The sequence below is a fragment of the Antechinus flavipes genome, chromosome 4 (genome assembly GCF_016432865.1).
Source record: "Antechinus flavipes isolate AdamAnt ecotype Samford, QLD, Australia chromosome 4, AdamAnt_v2, whole genome shotgun sequence".
Classification (NCBI taxonomy): domain Eukaryota; kingdom Metazoa; phylum Chordata; class Mammalia; order Dasyuromorphia; family Dasyuridae; genus Antechinus; species Antechinus flavipes.
The window spans coordinates 485,611,951-485,630,289 of record NC_067401.1 but is presented as its reverse complement, the minus strand read 5'-3'; positions in this window follow the sequence as shown (position 1 = coordinate 485,630,289).

The window sequence follows — 18,339 nt, the reverse complement described above, 5'->3', positions numbered from 1 at the left end:
AAATCTTCACTATTAGGCTAGACCTTTCTGGTCTGACTTCACTCATAGGCATGACTGATCCACACAGCCAATCATACCACTTTCTTTCTTAACCTACTCAAAGACACTCACACCTTGAAAATAATCTTGCTCATGCATTTAAAATTTCTTGACTGTTGACTGATTAGTTGAGGTTAGAAGGAAACCCAGTCCTTACACTAGGATCATTCCATCTAAGCTCAGGGACACTCATCCCCAGGCTGGCTAAAAAGTGATGAAATTTTCAGGAACAGAAACTCAAAATCCATCTTCTAAGGTATTAAAAATTATCAGGAATGATGGAGAGAGGTCTCATAGCAACCGAAATACAGATAATTAAAGTTGTAGGAAAAAGGAAGGAGAAAAATAGAAAATTATGGGAATTGCTGCCCAGATTGGATTGGAGAAAACAATGTCATTGTGAAATAAAATATAAAAAGAATAATATAGTATTCAGATGGCAAAGTGCTTTTTATCAAACAGCAAGCTGTAATCAATTGTTGGAAGAAAATACAACACCCTCGCATGCCAGAAAGTAGGAACAAAGAGCTTTTTTTTTTTTTTTAAGTTGATATGTGCAGACATTCTGAAACTATTTAGCAATGCCAGAGCCTGAGGCCAGTCATGAATTCCAGTCCAGTGCCACAGATGAGTGGAAACAAGTTATTTTATGCTTTTTGTTGAGAGAAGAATATTCACAGTGAACCAAATCAAAGGGAAAGCAATAACTGTCAAGTAAATGACTGGCATTGGTGGTCTATGACATTGGGCAAGATGGTAGTATAAACCCCAGCTTCTCCCCACATGGGATCATGTAACTGAATGTGGGAGTTGTAAAATTATGATTTATTATCAATAAGTGTTTGATTTGCATACCTTTTTTATATACCTATATGCCCAGGGTCATATAAAAAGTCCTTGAACAAAAAGGGGTCACAAGTGAAACAGTTTTAAGAAGCCCTGCTAAACTACTCTAACCAGGTTCTTCATGTTTTAAATAATAAAATAGTACTTTACATGCTGCTAAATAATGTCACTAACATCAGCAAAAATAAGCACTGGTTCTGACAAGTTCTACCAAGCTGAGGTTTGGGCCTAGAAAAAGGAAACGAATGTTGTCCAAGGTTAAGTCTAGATGAGTTTGCAAATCCTCATGACCAGGATGACTATAGGGATGTAATTAATTTTTTTCAGCCATTGCCACTTGCAAAAAACATTAGTAAAGAACTCAAAACAGGATTTGGAAGCAATAAAGGCTTGAAATAAACCCAAAGACCATACATATGACATCATTTAAGCTGGTAAATCAAAGCAGTCAGCTTCAAGACCAATATGGGCAAGAGAAATATTTCCTTGGTGTTTATAAAATCATCCATACTTTTTGAGAAGAGCCCTCATTCTGTAAGTGTATGAAATCTTTTTGTCTTGGTTTTAGTTCAATAGAAAAGGGAAAGTATTTAAAATATATCAGGAGATCATAATATACTTGTGCTCCCACCGTATGTGTTTATTTAAAATTTCTTTAAGATCTTAGTACTTTTTATTTTAAGATAATATAGGGGTATTTGTATGTCCTGTCATACTTAGCCTTCTGTTAAAAAGAAATTTGGCTTACATTGTATTTAAGGAAATGGTTGAGCTAGATAACACTATGCAACAGTATTTGTACTCAAGTATATACCCTGTTTCGAGAGGAACCATGACATAATGGAGAGGGACTTGGAATCAAGTCAGTTTGAGTTCAATTCTGGCCTCATATGCATATCATTTACATATAGCTAGGCAGTGCAATAGATTACATGGAGTTCAAATCCTGCTTCACAATGCCTTTTGGAGCCTCAGTTTCCACATCTGGTCAGTAGACAAAATAATGTTGTGTGGATAAAATTGAGATTATATATATATATAATACTTTTCATACCTTAAATTGCTAAATACATACTAGCTATCATTCTTATTACCATTAGCAACCTTTCATTGACCAGACAACTCTCTAAGATTATAAGAATAGTTTCTTGCTTGAATAGATGGAGCAATTTCCACACTGGAAATTCCCTACATCAATAAGATCACAAGTCTAGAATCCCTTTCCATTCCTCACCTGAAAGAAAAAACCCATAATACTAAACACTTCACTTTACACACCCAACAGATTCTTGAAATTTATATATATCCTGAAACTTTATAAAACTTTAAAAATACTATGGTGTATCGTTATTTAATGGAATCTTGTGATATATCATAGCATCATAGATACAGAATTAGATGAGACCTTAGAGGCTATTTTGTCTATTCCGTCCTTTACAGATGAGTAAATTGATGCTAGGAAATGACTTGTTAAAGGTCACATGAGTAATAGGAAGCAACAAAATGAGATTTGAACCCACACTCTCTAAAGTGCTAATCTAACATTCTTTTTATCAAATGGCAATCCCGAGTCTTAATTATGAAGCAAATAGTGTCTTTCTAATTTATCTGTTTTCATTAATTTTTATTATTATCATTTCATTTATTTTTGTGTGTGCTTGCCCAATTATTATGCATCTCGTCTAATCTTTGGGGTTCTTGTTGAATAGTTATTTAAAAGTATTACTCACTGTAAAAGAATAGCCTCATAAAGGGATTCAAGGCACAACAGATAGAGATATAGATGTCAAGCAAAAAGGCTGGATTTGTTGACTGATTCCTGTTATATCAGTTGCAATATCCATGAGTCAGCTATGAGGCAGGATAATTGATGTCAGATTATAACCTTCCTCTGAATCAGCTTCAACCACATATTTTAGGTGAAGGCAAAGCATCAGGAAAAGAATGAATTGCTTAAGAAGCTCCATTTTTCCTCCCTTAAGACAATGTCCTGTTGTCCTAGATAGCTAAGTGGTAAATGGTTCAGGAAAAGCCAAGTCAAATCTGGCTTTAGATACTTGCTAGCTGTGTGACTTGGATAAGTCACTTTATCTCTATCTGCTTCAGTTTCTTCAACTGTGAAATGGGAATAATATTGATACTGATCTTCCAGGTTTTGTAAGGGTCAAATATTTTGGCACAGTGCATAGAATATGGCATTTAATAAATCTTTCCTTCCTTCTTTCCTTCTTTCCTTCCTTCCTTCCTTGTTTTTATCCCTTCTTTCTTTCATCCTACCTTTCTTTATCCCTTCCATCTCACTTTCCTTCCTTCCTTCTTTCCTTCTATCTATTCTTCCATCCTTCCTTCCTTCCTTCCTTCTCCCTTTCTCTTTTTTCCTCTCTCCTTCCATCCCTTTTTCCTTCCCTCCTTCCATTCTCCTTTCCATCCTACCTTCCATCCTTCTTTCCATCACATCTTCCTTCCTTCCTTCCTTCCTTCTTTCTATTCATCCTTCCTTCCTTCCTTCTTTCTATTCATCCTTCCTTCTTTCCTTCCTCCCTTCCTCCCTCCCTTCCTTCCTTCCTTCCTTCCTTCCATATTCCTTTTTTTACTTACTTCCTTCTTTCCTTTCACCCTTCCTTCCTTTCTTCTTTTACCATCTCCTTTCTCACCCTCATCTCATTATTTAAAAAATAAATACATTTTAAAAATTTAATTAAAGAAATAAAAAATTTTAAAAGTGGCGCTCTTTAATGTGAAAGACTATCATGGCTTGTTCATGTGGGCTCATGGCTCATATGCCCTTGAAAGAGGGATGTTCCTGAGAATGGTAATCAACTCTGATGAACAATTAATGTAGAATAAATATTATAGTGGAGAGCTGTACTTATTCTAATGAACTTTGTGTCATTTACTTCAAAGTTGCCCCCAGCCTTGGACAATCTGTTGAAAGAATTTATCCCCACCCAAATCTGATGATCTATCTGGGTAGGGTCTGAAGTAAGATTGCTAAGAAAGTTAATTCAATCTCATTTTTAATAATGCCCTCCAAGAGACTGGATTTTGAAATGAGGACTCAAGAAAAAAAGGGAAAATCTGGGTCTCCTCAATTCATTATTTATTAATAATCATTTTTCTCAGTGCTGTTGAGATAAACACTGAATCTTTTAAAGTAAGAAGATAACAGGTGGATCTGCACCTCTAATTTATAGACCATTGTTCTTTGCTTAGGCCATGGTATTCAAATCACAGACCACAGACTCCAAATGGATATTCCACAAGTAATTCTTCAAGTTCTCAAAACTTGTAATATGTGTGTTAAATTGTTAAATTCAGCTAGGATCTATAGAAATCACAGTAGTCATGGGACTCTTTTAAGTTATGAATAGGTTTGTGAGCAGGTTTTCTATATACCATTCCTGAGTTTTGTGACTTTAGATAATCTTGTAAGCACTACTGACTGCTCTTAGGAAATTTGACAAATTGGCAGATCAACCATGATGGTGGAGAAGAAAGCACTAAATTACAGTTAGCTCCCTCACAGTTGCTCCAACAAAGACCTAAGAAAAATGCCAGACTGAGTAGTAATTAGTAAATCTAAGAAGTCATGATGATTCATCTTTCCAGGCCAAGGTCACAAATTCAATTAACAGGCAAGGACCAGGACAGGAACTGTGGCAAAGGACTGGGTCAGGATCTTGGAGCCAGATCCTGGTAGCAGAGCAGGACTGTAGCACTTTCTGGTCTCAGCAACAGGTCCTCAGATAAGAAGGTCCAAGACAAATGGGGACCCTTATGGTCCCACTAGAATGTACAGAGTTTAGATCTAACATCATGTCCCATCCCAGGAAATAAGATTGGAAGAATGCATAAACAACAACCAAGATAAAGTTACATTTTGCCAGGGATGTCCAAGATAGAAACTAAGAAAGAGAAATAACTCCAGAATACTTATAAACAAAGTGCCAAATAAAAAGACTCTATGCAAAGTAATTAGAATTCTTAGAATTCCTAGAAGAAATAAAGTGAGAGTTTTAAAAATAGTTTTAAAATTATATTATTAATGAAACAAGAGTGTTAGAGAGAAGAACCATAAAAGAAATGGCTCTATGGACAAAAAGAAAGAGAATCTTTAGCACAAAAGATGAAAATCCAACAGAAGTTAATGACTCCACGGGACAACAAGAAATGTGAAAACAAAGTGAAAAGACTGAAGAAATAGACATATAAGGAATTTCCTGTCAAAACTAACTGACCTTGAAAAACTATTGAGCAAAAGTAATATAAAAATCATTGGATTATCTAAATACACACACACACACACACACACACACACACACACACACACCAATTTTTTTTGAGATAGCCAATAAAGGGATTATTTTGTTTGACTAAATATTTGTGGCAAAGATTTTGTTTTCCTCTTTAATATGAGGGGGAGGGGTTGAAAAAATAAAATATAGATGTTTGTTCATTGAACAAAGTTTTATTCATTGGAGAAATCAATTACATTTTTTAAAAGAAAAAGAATTGACAATGTCACAAAGAAAGAAATTTTAGTTGTGTCACAAGGTTGAAAGCTCAACAAGAAGTTGATTAATTAATATTTTTGAGAAATTAATATTTATGAAAAAGTGAAGGTAATGGCTATAGACAGCTTTTTTCCTGAAATTGTGGCTGTGAAAGAGGGAGAGTTCTAGAGTGAGCAAATATTTATTAATCACTTTATATGCATCAAGAACTATGCTAAGCACTTTACAAATATGACATAATTTGATCGTGTTTGAGAGGATAAATATGTAACAGGGATTACATAGAGATCATGAATGAGAGCGAAGGAAGAGTTATCAGTATATTTGGCCCTCAAAAACAGCAACAAAGACAATAACAACAGCAACAACAATCCAGTGGGAAAGAGCAAAACTGAATAGGAAGACCTGAGCCTCAGAGAGTTATTAGCTGTATGACCCCGGACAAGTCACTTAAGTTCTATCTGCCTCCCTTTCCTTATTGTAAAAATGAGACCAAACAGCACCTTTCCCCTAGGATTTGTATAAGGACTAAATGAGATGATACTAGTAAAATGCTTTGCAAAACTTAAAGCATCATGTAAATGCTAGCTATTATTACTTTGAATTTTTTATTAAAGCACTGTTTTCATCATTCCTTGATCCTACTCTTGGCAGTACCAGAATACTGAGATGGGCTGCTACTTGATGACTTTTATTTTGCAATTTCAGCTTTTAAAATCAACATTCCTCTTCCCCTATAAGAAAATAAGTATGTCTGTGTCTATGTTTATGCCTATGTCTACTGTGACTACGTCTATGAATATGAATATTTCTGTCTATGTTATTCTATGGCTGTATCTGTATATGTGCAAGTGTATGTGTGTATATGTAAACATATGTATATGGTACATGGGTATATGTGTATGTATATAAATATACATACATATATATGCAAACTCATAAAAGCAGGAAGTGTTTCATTATTTTCATTCTTAGGTTTCCCCCCTCCCTTCTAGGGGTCTAGCACAGTGTGTAGTACATAGTAGGTACTTAGAAAATCCTTGTTGATTGTGTGATGCTTGTGTATGAGTAATTCCAGTTCTTGAAGTTCATGCATATGACCACCAGATAGCACTAGGGGACCACAGTCATGTAGTCTAGCAAGCTATGCACCTTACCTAATAATCAAGAAAGGGAAAGGGAAATTACTGGCAGTATTATATTGGTTCCATTCTAGAGTTCAGATCCTTTCTCTTTCTTCTTCTTATAATCAATTAAAAAAGAAAATTATTACTCCCCCTTCCTCCCTCACTTTAGCGAGGTGATTTAGTCTCAAACCAAAAGTTCTATGATTTCTGGGAAAAGCCCTCTTCCATTAACATCCCGTAAAATTAGTTTTCTATTTCCCTAGTCCTTTAAAATTTGCAAAGTACTTTACAGACATGATCTCATTACATCTACACAATCCTATAATCCAAGCCTATGTTAAGGGAATAATCATTTATTAAGCATCTACTACTAGGAAAGTATTTTACTAAGATAGTAAGGTAGGTGCTACTATTATCTCCATTTTATAGATGATGAATCTGAAACTCGGGGAAGTTAAGTGATTTACTCAGGCTCACACAGCTAACAAGTATTATATAGCAGTAATTAAGTTTTCCTGAATCCGTGTTCTGCTTTCCATGTAGCATTATCTCTCAATGACATCCATGATATGAACCACTATGCATTTTATATTCACTGAGATTCAGGGTTTCTTACTATTTTTGTGTCATGTAGAAGTCTATGATCTCAGAATCATGTTATCAAATGCATAAAATAAAATTCATGGACTTAACAAAGGGGAAGAGAATGAACATTTATATAATACCTACCTTGTGCCAGTCGCTATGCTAAGCACTTTTTACAAATATTAATTCATTTGATGCTCACAACAATGTAAAATATCTCCATTTTACAGTCAAAGAAACTGAGATTAAATGACTTATTCCAAGTCTGAGGCTGACTCCAAGGCCGGTCCTCAGTATACCGGCTGCCCCGAAAAGAAACAATTGTACAAAAGAAACTAATTGTATTGAAATACAGTTATCAAAATCTTAAAAGAATGAGTTCATGGGCTCCAGGTTAAGAAATTTCTGTTAGGTTTTTAGCATGTGATAGTAAAACATATTTTTATGTAATGGATTTCCCTGAAATTTCTTTGTAGCATTCAAAGAGCAAGAGAATTAACGGGACAAGCAAACTAAAGTGTGGACCAAGTTTCTTTGACAAAGTATTAAAAAGCAATCAGCTAGAGTTGTCATATTGAATTCAAAGACAAGTCATATCCATCTTCTGTCCTCTTTTTGGCTGGGGTCATGCAGTCAGGTAGACAAGGAAAGTTCTATTCATTGCCTTCTGTCCTTCAGTAAAGTGATTTCTCATGATTATTAGCAAGGTCTAGATGACAGAGGTATGGATTATCATATCACATCATGATCACATACTATATTATATTTATTTATTATATTATATTATATTGTATCATATTATATCCTATCATATATATTATATTATATTATTATATTGGCTGTTTGTCCCTGAACTGTGGTTCATATTGATCCAATATTGGTCTAGTCTGACACACTATATCTTGACCTCAACATAATGATGTCATTTTGATACTCTTGGAGAATGAAGGACAACAATTAAGATGATAGGTTAAATAGATAAGGAACTGAAAAAAGCAGAGGGGGGGGAGAAGAAAAAGGAATGGAAGTTAGCTTAAGAAAAACTTTGCCCTAGGTTGACTCTGAGAACATCACTAATGAACAAAAATTGATATGTTATAATGTAATACTTGGAAAGCTAAGTGTTTACCTGACTAATAGAATAAAAATAATAATTATTTTATTATAATTGTTACAAATATTATACTTAATATATCTGTATGCAATAAAAATGTTACAAAAATAAATAATAAAATAACTATTATTTTATAATAAGAATTCATAGAAAATATCTCATTTTTTTTCTCTTATAATTTATTGTAAAGCAGAAGTTCTTAACCTGTGGTCCCCAGATCCTTACAAAGCACATGGATAGATTTCAAAGGGTTTAGGAACTTGAAACTTTGAATATTTTTTTATAATTATTTCAATACAATTGGCTTCCTCTGTAAGCTTATATATTTTTAAAAATTGATTTAAAATCATTACTTAGAAGTCTAATGATTTTAGATCATTCTTCATAGGCCTCACCAGAATGTCAAAGAAGTCCATGACACAAAAGAGGTTAAGAACCCCTGTTTAAAGTGACTTTCTCCCTGAGTTGCAACTACTTAAATATTGAAGTCATTTCCGAGATCTTGTACTGAAAACCTGTTTAACTAGAAAGTTTGGAGTATCTCAATTTCTTTTTCTGAAATAGTTTTGAATAGTTCCTCATCTTGACTGTTTCTGAGGTACAAGTCCATGAAATCAACCAGTTTCCAAAAGATAATTATCTTTTTCTTCAATAGCCTTTAATAAATCAGTTTGCTGTGGAATGCTTTGGGAGTGGGATTGCTTTCAGAATTCATCTGCTCAGAGAAGAATCTATCAACAATGGCCTGATTAAGCAAGAGCTATAAAATGATTTGCAATTTTTTTCACTCAAAAAACCTGTTTAACTAGAAAAGTTTGGAATATGTCAATTTCTTTTTCTTTTTCTCATTTTCTCTCTACCTTTTTTCTTCCTTCCCTTCCTTCCTTCCTTCCTTCTTTCCTTCTTTCCTTCCTTCCTTTTTTCCTTCCTTCCTTCCTTTCTTCATCTTTAAAAAAAATTACTGGTGGGGTACAGAAGGGTATTTAGATTAATGGGAGTAGGATAAGGTGTGTAGATTAGTAGGAATGGTTAAAGAGTGAGGGGAAAGGCAAGAGGAGGAAAAGATAAGAGAGAGATCCACAGGTGACAAGGAAGTTAAGTAATAGCCAGGTAAGTTAGGGAGTAGAACTAAAGTAGAAGAATTAGCAGGGATAGGAAATAAGAGACATACACAAACACTATAAAGATCAGGAACAAGAATTTTATCAGAAAAAAAAAAGGGTCTATTGATCTCAAAGTCAAACTTAAAAATTCAACCAAGAGAGAAATCTACATTATGTGTCAGCCATATCAATATTATTTTAGATGTATATATGTGTGTATAAAAGCATATGTATGTATGTGTGTGCCTGTATGCATGTAGGTATATGAATGTGTTTTATGTATGCGTGTTGGTACTGGTGCAGGTGTGGGTGTGTATGTGTGTGTGTGTGACTATACCTGTACTTAACTGTACCCTGCTTTGGAGAGATGAGGGACATGAAAAGGGAAAAAAAGAATAAAGTAAAAAGTGCACAACAGAGAACAAAAGAATAATCTATAAGGAAGCAAAAAGGGACAGTCATGAAAATAATGTCTTCTATTATTATACATGCTTTCTTGAAATGGAAATTTATTGTTACATATTTTGAATCCTCCCTGGTGTTCTGTTGGACATATGACAATATTCTCCCCCTTTTTTTCTTTCTTTTTTCTTCTTTTTTCTTATTTTGTACTTAGTTTTAAATAAATGATTTTTAAAATTTTTTAAATTTTATTTCAAATTTATGGAATAAAATAAACATTTCCATAACATGGTATAATTTTTAAAAGGATTGCACACAAAACTGAAAATCTATTATGTACAACTTGCTATTCATTTAAATGTATAACATTATCACGTAAATTTCTTTTTTTTCTTCTTTTCCTTTTTCTTCTTCCCTCCCCTCACCCTAGAAATGGCTATTATTCAATACAAATACACATACACATACATATATAATCATTCTATATATATTTTCATTTATAAAAATGTCTGGATACACATGACAATTTTCTTCACATGTTCTTTTTAGTTAATTTGGGTATTTATAATAGTAAAAATGATTTATTCACTCAAAGCCATTCTTAGAAAATATTTTTATTACTGAATACAATGTTCTCTTGGTTTTAATCATTTCATCCTTATGTTATTTTGTGCAAGTTGTTTCATGTTTTTCTAAAATCATCTAGTTCATCATGTCTTACAGTACAGCACTATTCTAGTACAATCATATCACAATTTGTTCAACCATTCCCTGATTTATGGAAAGCTGTGTGATTTCCAGTTCTTTGTCATCATCTCCTCTCCTTTCTTCCTTTTCCCCTTCTCTCCTTAACTCAGTCTCCCTTTTTTTGCCATCTTTTTTTTTTTTTTGCATTGGCCACTCATAAATCAGTATTGGTTAGTAAGGAAGCTTTAACTTACTCCAAATCTAGAAAGATTTGCCCCACCTTAGGCAGACTACTGGTCCTTTGTTCCAGAGAATCATCACTTAGTGGATGGACACCTACAATGTTTTATCCCTACTGCAGCTCAGAATTATTCATGGAACCCACTAGTCTCAGCATTCTCCAAGGAGTAGGGATTTTTAGAATCTCTTCTTTCATTATTATCACATTAAATACTAATAACTATTAGTATTTAATAGAAACTCTTCTTTCACTATCTTAAATACTAATAATTATTAATATTTAATAAAGATAATTTAATAAAGGTAATCATTGTTATTACTATAGTTGTGTTATAATTATATTATAGTAACTATGGCTAGTAAATGGGGGTAATGATTTCTCACTGCTCTCTATAAGCAGGGGCACATTCTCTCATTCAAATAGTGTTTGCAGATTTCAATTTAGTTTTCTTATATGTAGTTTATTGTAGCTTTCTAAGCAGTAACATTAAACTCTAGTCATTCTGGAGCAAATCTTGATTTAATATGACTTAGTATTTTTTTCTTTTTAAAAAAATTCATTTTATTAAATATTTACCAATTATATGAAAAATGTTGACATTTATTGTTTAAAATGTTGAGCTCCAGATTCTCTCTCTTCTTCTCATTTCTCTCCACCCACTGAGCAGGGAAGCGATATAGCAATCATACATGTGAAGTCATGCAAAATATATTTTCATATTAGCCAGACGGCAAAACAAAACACACACACAAAATAAGAAAAACGAAGAAAGCAAAAAAAATATATATGCTTCAATCTGCACTGAATTCATCAGTTCTCTCTCTGGAGGTGGATACTATTTCTCATCAAAGGTTCCTTGGAATTGACTTGAATCCTTATCCTGATCTGAGTAGCCAAGTCTTTCACAGTTGACCACTGTCAATATTGCTATTACTACATCCAATGTTCTCCTGGTTCTGCTCAGTTCACTTTTCATCACTTTATAGAAGTCCTCCAAGTTTTTTCTAAAACTATTGTTTGTCTTTCTCATAGCACAATTGTATTCTATAATTATCACATATCATAATTTGTTCAGCCATTCCCCAATTGATGAGCATGTCCTCAAATTCCAATTCTTTGCCACCATAACAACTCCTCTAAATATTTTTGCACATAAAGATAGTTTTCACTGTTGCTTGATCTCGTTTTGATATCAAATAGTGGCATTGCTGGTTCAAAAGGTTATGCACAGTTTTAGAGCTTTGGGGGCATAATTCCAAATTGCTTTTTAAAATAGGTGAACTAACCACCAACAGTGCACTAGTGTTTCAATTTTTCCACATCCTATTCAGCATTTGTCCTCCTTTTTTTTGTATGTTAGCTAATCTGATAGGTATAAGACAATAGCTATACAAAAAAATTAAGGCAATTCTGAGTTATTTGGTGATTTAGAACATTTTTATATGATTTTATATATATATTTACATATATATTATAGAGAGAGCATATTTATGTGATTATATAGATTTCTTCCTCTAAAAATTGATGTTCATATTGTTTTTTTTTTACCACTTATCAATTGGGGAATGGTGCATATTTTCACAAATTAGGCTCATATATATATACATATGTAAGTGTATATATATATATATATTTAAGAAATAAAGCTTATCAGAGAAACTTGCTATAAAAATTTCTCCCCGTTTTCCATTTTCCTTCTAATTCTGATATATTAGTCTTGTTTATACAATTCCTTTTTAATTTCATGTAATTAAAATGATCCATTTTATTCTCATGATCCTCTCTTGTTGTGTACTGCTTTCTGGAGTCCCCAAATTAGAGTGACAAAATGTACCATTGCTTTCTAGAGCCCCCATTCTAGAGTGATTAAAATATATACCAGTCTAGTGAAGAAATGATAATGTGGGACTCCTGAGGATGGTGGAAAAATGGAGTCCATTTATTCCAAGGATTTTCTCCTTTTTATACCCTCCTACCCTTATGTAACAAAAACACTGGGCATGTGCCCAGTATATACTACTCACATGGGACCACATAAACAACTTGCTATTGTATGTAATATCCCTCTTTCACCTGGTATCATTCTGTTTCAATCACAACACAGGTTGTCATCACCTCCTGACTTCTCAGAAAGGCCAAGAGCCCTTAAAGGAGATGGGAAGCCAAACCAGACCTTGTTAGCAGGTTCTTTCTAGGCTGAAGGGTCTTATACCTCACCCAGAGTTTCCCCACTGGACACTGGGTCACTATCTGTGACCCTCTACACTCTCTATCTCTTGTTTGGTCACAAACTCTTCCCTTATGCATAGATCTGACAGGTACATTTTTTCATGCTCCCCTAATTCACTTTTGATATTACCTTTTATGTCTAAATCATTTCTCCATTTTGACCTTGAGATGTTGATCTATATTTAGTTTCTTCCAAATTACTTTCCAGTTTTCCTATCAATTTTTGTCAAATAGCAAGTTCTTATCCCAAAAGTCTGAATCTAAGTGTATCAAATACTACCTTAGTATGGTCATTTACTATTGTATTTTATACCTAATGTACACTGATCAACCACTCTATTTTTTAGCCAGTATCAGATTGTTTTGATGATTGCCATTTTGTAATATAGTTTAAATTGGTAGGCCACTTTTCTTCAGATTCCCCTCCCCTCGTCCTCCTTGAGCCCCTTGATATTCTTGATGTTTTGTTCTACCAAATGAATTTTGTTATGATTTTTTCCTAACTTTATAAAATAACTCTTTAATGATTTGATTGGTATGACATTAAATAAGTAAATTAATTTAGATAGAATTGTCATTTTTGTTTTATTGACTCAGCCTAGCCATAATCAATAAATATTTCTTCAGTTGTTTAGACCTGTCTTTAGTCGTGTCAAAAGTGTTCTGTAATTGTGTTCATATAGTCAGTGGGTATGTATTCTCAGGAAGACTGAAGTATTTTATATATTACAATATTTTTCCAATCTGTTCCAGCAGATTCAGTTTATAATCCCAATGTGGTCATCTGCTCTATAACTATAAAATGACTAACTTATTATAGACACAGTTCCCCCACACATCCACTTCTTTTATTGGGTGTTCCTTGAAATAAATAGGATAGTAGATAGATAGATAGATAGACCGACAGATAGATAGATAGATGATGGGTAGATGAATGGATAGGTAAGTAGGTAGATGTGTGTTTTGTTCTCCTTCATTTTTGAAGAGGACCAAAATGACATCACTGTGTTAAAGTTACAGTGTGTCCAATTGGGGCTGATCAGACCAATATGAGTTTAGAATTCTCTGCCACAGGTCAGACACAAATAGTTCCTATGAACATTTGGGGATGGCTTCTCTAATTTTATGTGTTTTGTGTTTCCTTTCTGCTTTGCTCATAGAGCATAACACTTTCTCTGATGACAGCATGCCGTGCTGAGTGGTCCTATGTCAGTGTCTACCACATCACACAATTGATTCTAAAGTTCATCAGAGATACCTCGAGAGTGTCCTTGTATCACCTTTTCTGACCACTTTGTGGGCTCTTGCCCTATGTGAGTTCTTCATAAAATATTTTTTTTTGACAAGCATACATTTGGCACTCAAACAATGTGGTCAGTCCAACAAAGTTGTTCTTTCTACAGTAGAGTTGGAATGCTTGGAAGTTTAGTTCAAGAAAAGGACTCAATGTCTGGAGTCTTATCCTGCCAGGTGATTTTCAGAATCTTCCTAAGACAATGTAAATGGAAGTGATTCAATTTCTTGGCATGGTGTGGGCATATTCTGGCATATAACAATGAGGTCAGCACAACAGCTCTGTAGACCTTCAGTTTGGTAGCCAGTCTAATACTTCTCCTCTCCCATACTTTCTTTTGGAGCCTCCCAAATATTGACTTAGTACAGGCAGTGTGTCTGTCAATCTCATTATTAATATGGACATCCTTGGAAAGTATACTGCCAAGGTAAGAGAACTTATCTCCCCAGCAATCAAAACTTCACCATTCACTAAAATTGATGGTTCCATATATAGATCATATGGTGCTGGCTGATGGAGGGCCTGTGTTTTTTTAGCACAAGCAACAGAGAATTGCTCCATAATTTTTGTATCTCTGCTTTGGAGCCTGCATTGAGTGCACAATCATCTGTAAACAAAAAATCAGCCACCAACACTCCCTCCACTTTGGTTTTGGCTTGTAGCCTTTTCAAGGTGAAGAATGTACCATCAGTGTGGTAGCTGACTGTGATTCCATGTTTGTCCTCACTGAAGACATTTGACAACATGGCTGAAAATATCATGCTAAAAAACATGGGAGAAAGCATATAACCTTGTTTCATTCCTTTGATGACTAGAAAATCTTGAAAGCATTGCCCTTTATCTAGAATCTGTGCAAGCATGGCATCATGAAATTGAGGTACTATATTAATGAACTTCTCTGGGAAACCAAATTTTGACATAATTTTCCACAGGACCTCATGGTCAAAGGCCATGGCCAGATTTACCAATGTTGTTTTTACATCTCTGTTCTATTCCTGGAATTTTTCCTGGAGTTGTCAGACAGTAATATCATATTGACTGTTCCTTCTGAAGCCACACTGGCTCTCAGGTAGATGACTTTTTTCTAGGTATAGGGTGAACCTATTAAGGGATATTCTGGCAAGAATTTTGCCAACAGTGATTAAGCGAGAGAGTCCCCTGTGATTGCCACAAGATAATCTATTCCCTTTACCTTTATAAAGGTAATGGGCATAATGGAGGCATCCTTGAATTCCTGGGGCATAACTTCTTCTTGCCATATATAATCTGGAAAATTTCACTCAACTTTTGTATGAGCAGTGGACCTCTACCTTGTAAATCTCTGCTGGAATGGAATCAGGACTTAGTACTTTACCACACGACAGTAACCTATTGGCATTCAAAACCTTTTCTTCATTTGGAACTTTAGCTAGGGAATGACTGATTTCAATTTGAGGTAAATGGTCAATAGTTTCAGCATTGATGATGGTCTGTTGAGAACACTATAGAAGTGTTCAACCCATATCTTCATGGCCATATATTTATCACTGATCAGGTATGGCACCATTAGCACTGAGTTGAGATGCTCTCTGGCCCATAAATAGCCTTCAGTACATCATAAAAACACTTCAGATTGTTACTATCAGCATAAAACTGAACTTTCTCTGCCTTTTTACTGAGCCAAGAATCCTGAAACTCTCTTTCAATTGCACTTTACTTTTGATGGAAGTGAATGCTACCTTCTTAGATATGGATGATCTATCCTGCTGGTACAGCCTATGGAGTTCTCATTTTTTAATTGGCAGCTTCTGAATTTCCCTATCATTTTCATCTTGATGTTTGTGAGTACTCTGACCCAGATAAGCAAATGTGATGCTGTACACCAAATTTCTGAAAGCTGCCCACTCCTTTTCTGTTCCATTGTTGTCAAGTGGATGTTGGCTTAACTTACTGTCCAAGTTGCCAACAAACTGCTCCCTCTAGAGAAGCACTCTATTCCACTGTGACATTAATTCCTCTAATAGTCTTTTTACCTTGGGGCTGCCACTTTTGTTGAATATGAATATTCAGGTTGGAGAGGATAAGTCTATGATCAGTCCAACATTTAGTATCACACATTGCCTTGGTCACTCTCATTCTACATTCTGTCTGTATTCTTCTTACAATTGCATACCTATTAAATATAAATATTTGCTGCTAGGATACATCCACAAAGATTTGTTGTGTTTAGGTAAACAGAATACAGTATTGGTGATAAGAAAATCATGAGATACACAAGTCGTTAGTAGTAAATGACTATTACTATTGCTGTTTCCAGCTCCATTCCTTTCTTTTTTTTTTATTTAATAATTACTTTATATTGACACTCGTTTCTGTTCCGATTTTTTTTCCCCTCCCTCCCTCCACCCCCTCCCCTAGATGGCAAGCAGTATGGATATGTTGCAGTAAATCCTAGATACAATATATGTTTGCAGAACCGAACAGTTCTCTTGTTGCATAGGGAGAATTGGATTCAGAAGGTATAAATAACCCGGGAAGAAAAACAAAAATGCAGACAGTTCACATTCGTTTCCCAGTGTTCTTTCTTTGGGTGTAGCTGCTTTTGTCCGTCATTTATCAATTGAAACTCAGGTCTTTTTGTCAAAGAAATCCACTTCCATCAAAATATGTCCTCATACAATATCGTTGTCGAAGTGTATAATGATCTCCTGGTTCTGCTCATTTCACTTAGCATCAGTTCATGTAAGTCTCACCAGTCCTCTCTGTATTCATCCTGCTGGTCATTTCTTACAGAACAATAATATTCCATAACATTCATATACCACAATTTACCCAGCCATTCTCCAATTGATGGGCATCCATTCATTTTCCAGTTTCTGGCCACTACAAACAGGGCTGCTACAAACATTTTGGCACATACAGGTCCCTTTCCCTTCTTTAGTATTTCTTTGGGATATAAGCCCAATAGAAACACTGCTGGATCAAAGGGTATGCACAATTTGATAATTTTTTGGGCATAATTCCAGATTGCTCTCCAGAATGGTTGGATTCGTTCACAACTCCACCAACAATGCATTAGTGTCCCAGTTTTCCCGCATCCCCTCCAACATTCATCATTATTTTTTCCTGTCATCTTAGCCAATCTGACAGGTGTGTAGTGGTATCTCAGAGTTGTCTTAATTTGCATTTCTCTGATCAATAATGATTTGGAACACTCTTTCATATGAGTGGTAATAGTTTCAATTTCATCCTCTGAAAATTGTCTGTTCATATCCTTTGACCATTTATCAATTGGAGAATGGCTTGATTTCTTATAAATTTGAGTCAGTTCTCTATATATTTTGGAAATGAGGCCTTTATCAGAACCTTTAACTGTGAAAATGTTTTCCCAGTTTGTTGTTTCCCTTCTAATCTTGTTTGCATTAGTTTTATTTGTACAAAGGCTTTTTAATTTGATGTAATCGAAATTTTCTATTTTGTGATCAGTAATGGTCTCTAGTTCATCTTTGGTCACAAATTTCTTTCTCCTCCACAAGTCTGAGAGATAAACTATTCTATGTTCCTCTAATTTATTTATAATCTCATTCTTTATGCCTAGGTCATAGACCCATTTTGATCTTATCTTGGTATATGGTGTTAAGTGTGGGTCCATGCCTAATTTCTGCCATACTAATTTCCAATTATCCCCAGCTCCATTCCTTTCAAGGATTCCCTACTATGTTTAATAGTCTGAGTCAATTCTAGTATTAAAGTCACCCAAAATTATAAGTTTGTCCTTTTTTGGCACATTGATGATAGAGGACTCCAAGTCTTCATAAAATTTTTCTTTGACCTCATCAGGATTTGTCCCGGTAGGAGTATAGGCACTGATGGTGGTGGCATGACATTTTCCTGCAAGTGATAAGTGCATTGTCTTGAGCCTGTCATTCACTCTTTTTGGAAGGCAGGTGAGCTTGTTTACTAGATTGCTTTCAATTGCAAAATCTACATCAGCTTCATGCCGCTCCCTTTCACTGCAGAAACTCCAGGAAAAAAAATGTATATCTAGCTCCTACTTCAGTAAGTTGGTCTTAATTTGCCAACCTTGTTTCATTCAGGGCTGCTATTTAGATGTAATACCTATTGAATTCTCTCACAGCAAGAGCTACTCTTCTTTCAGGTCTACTAAATTTTGTGTCA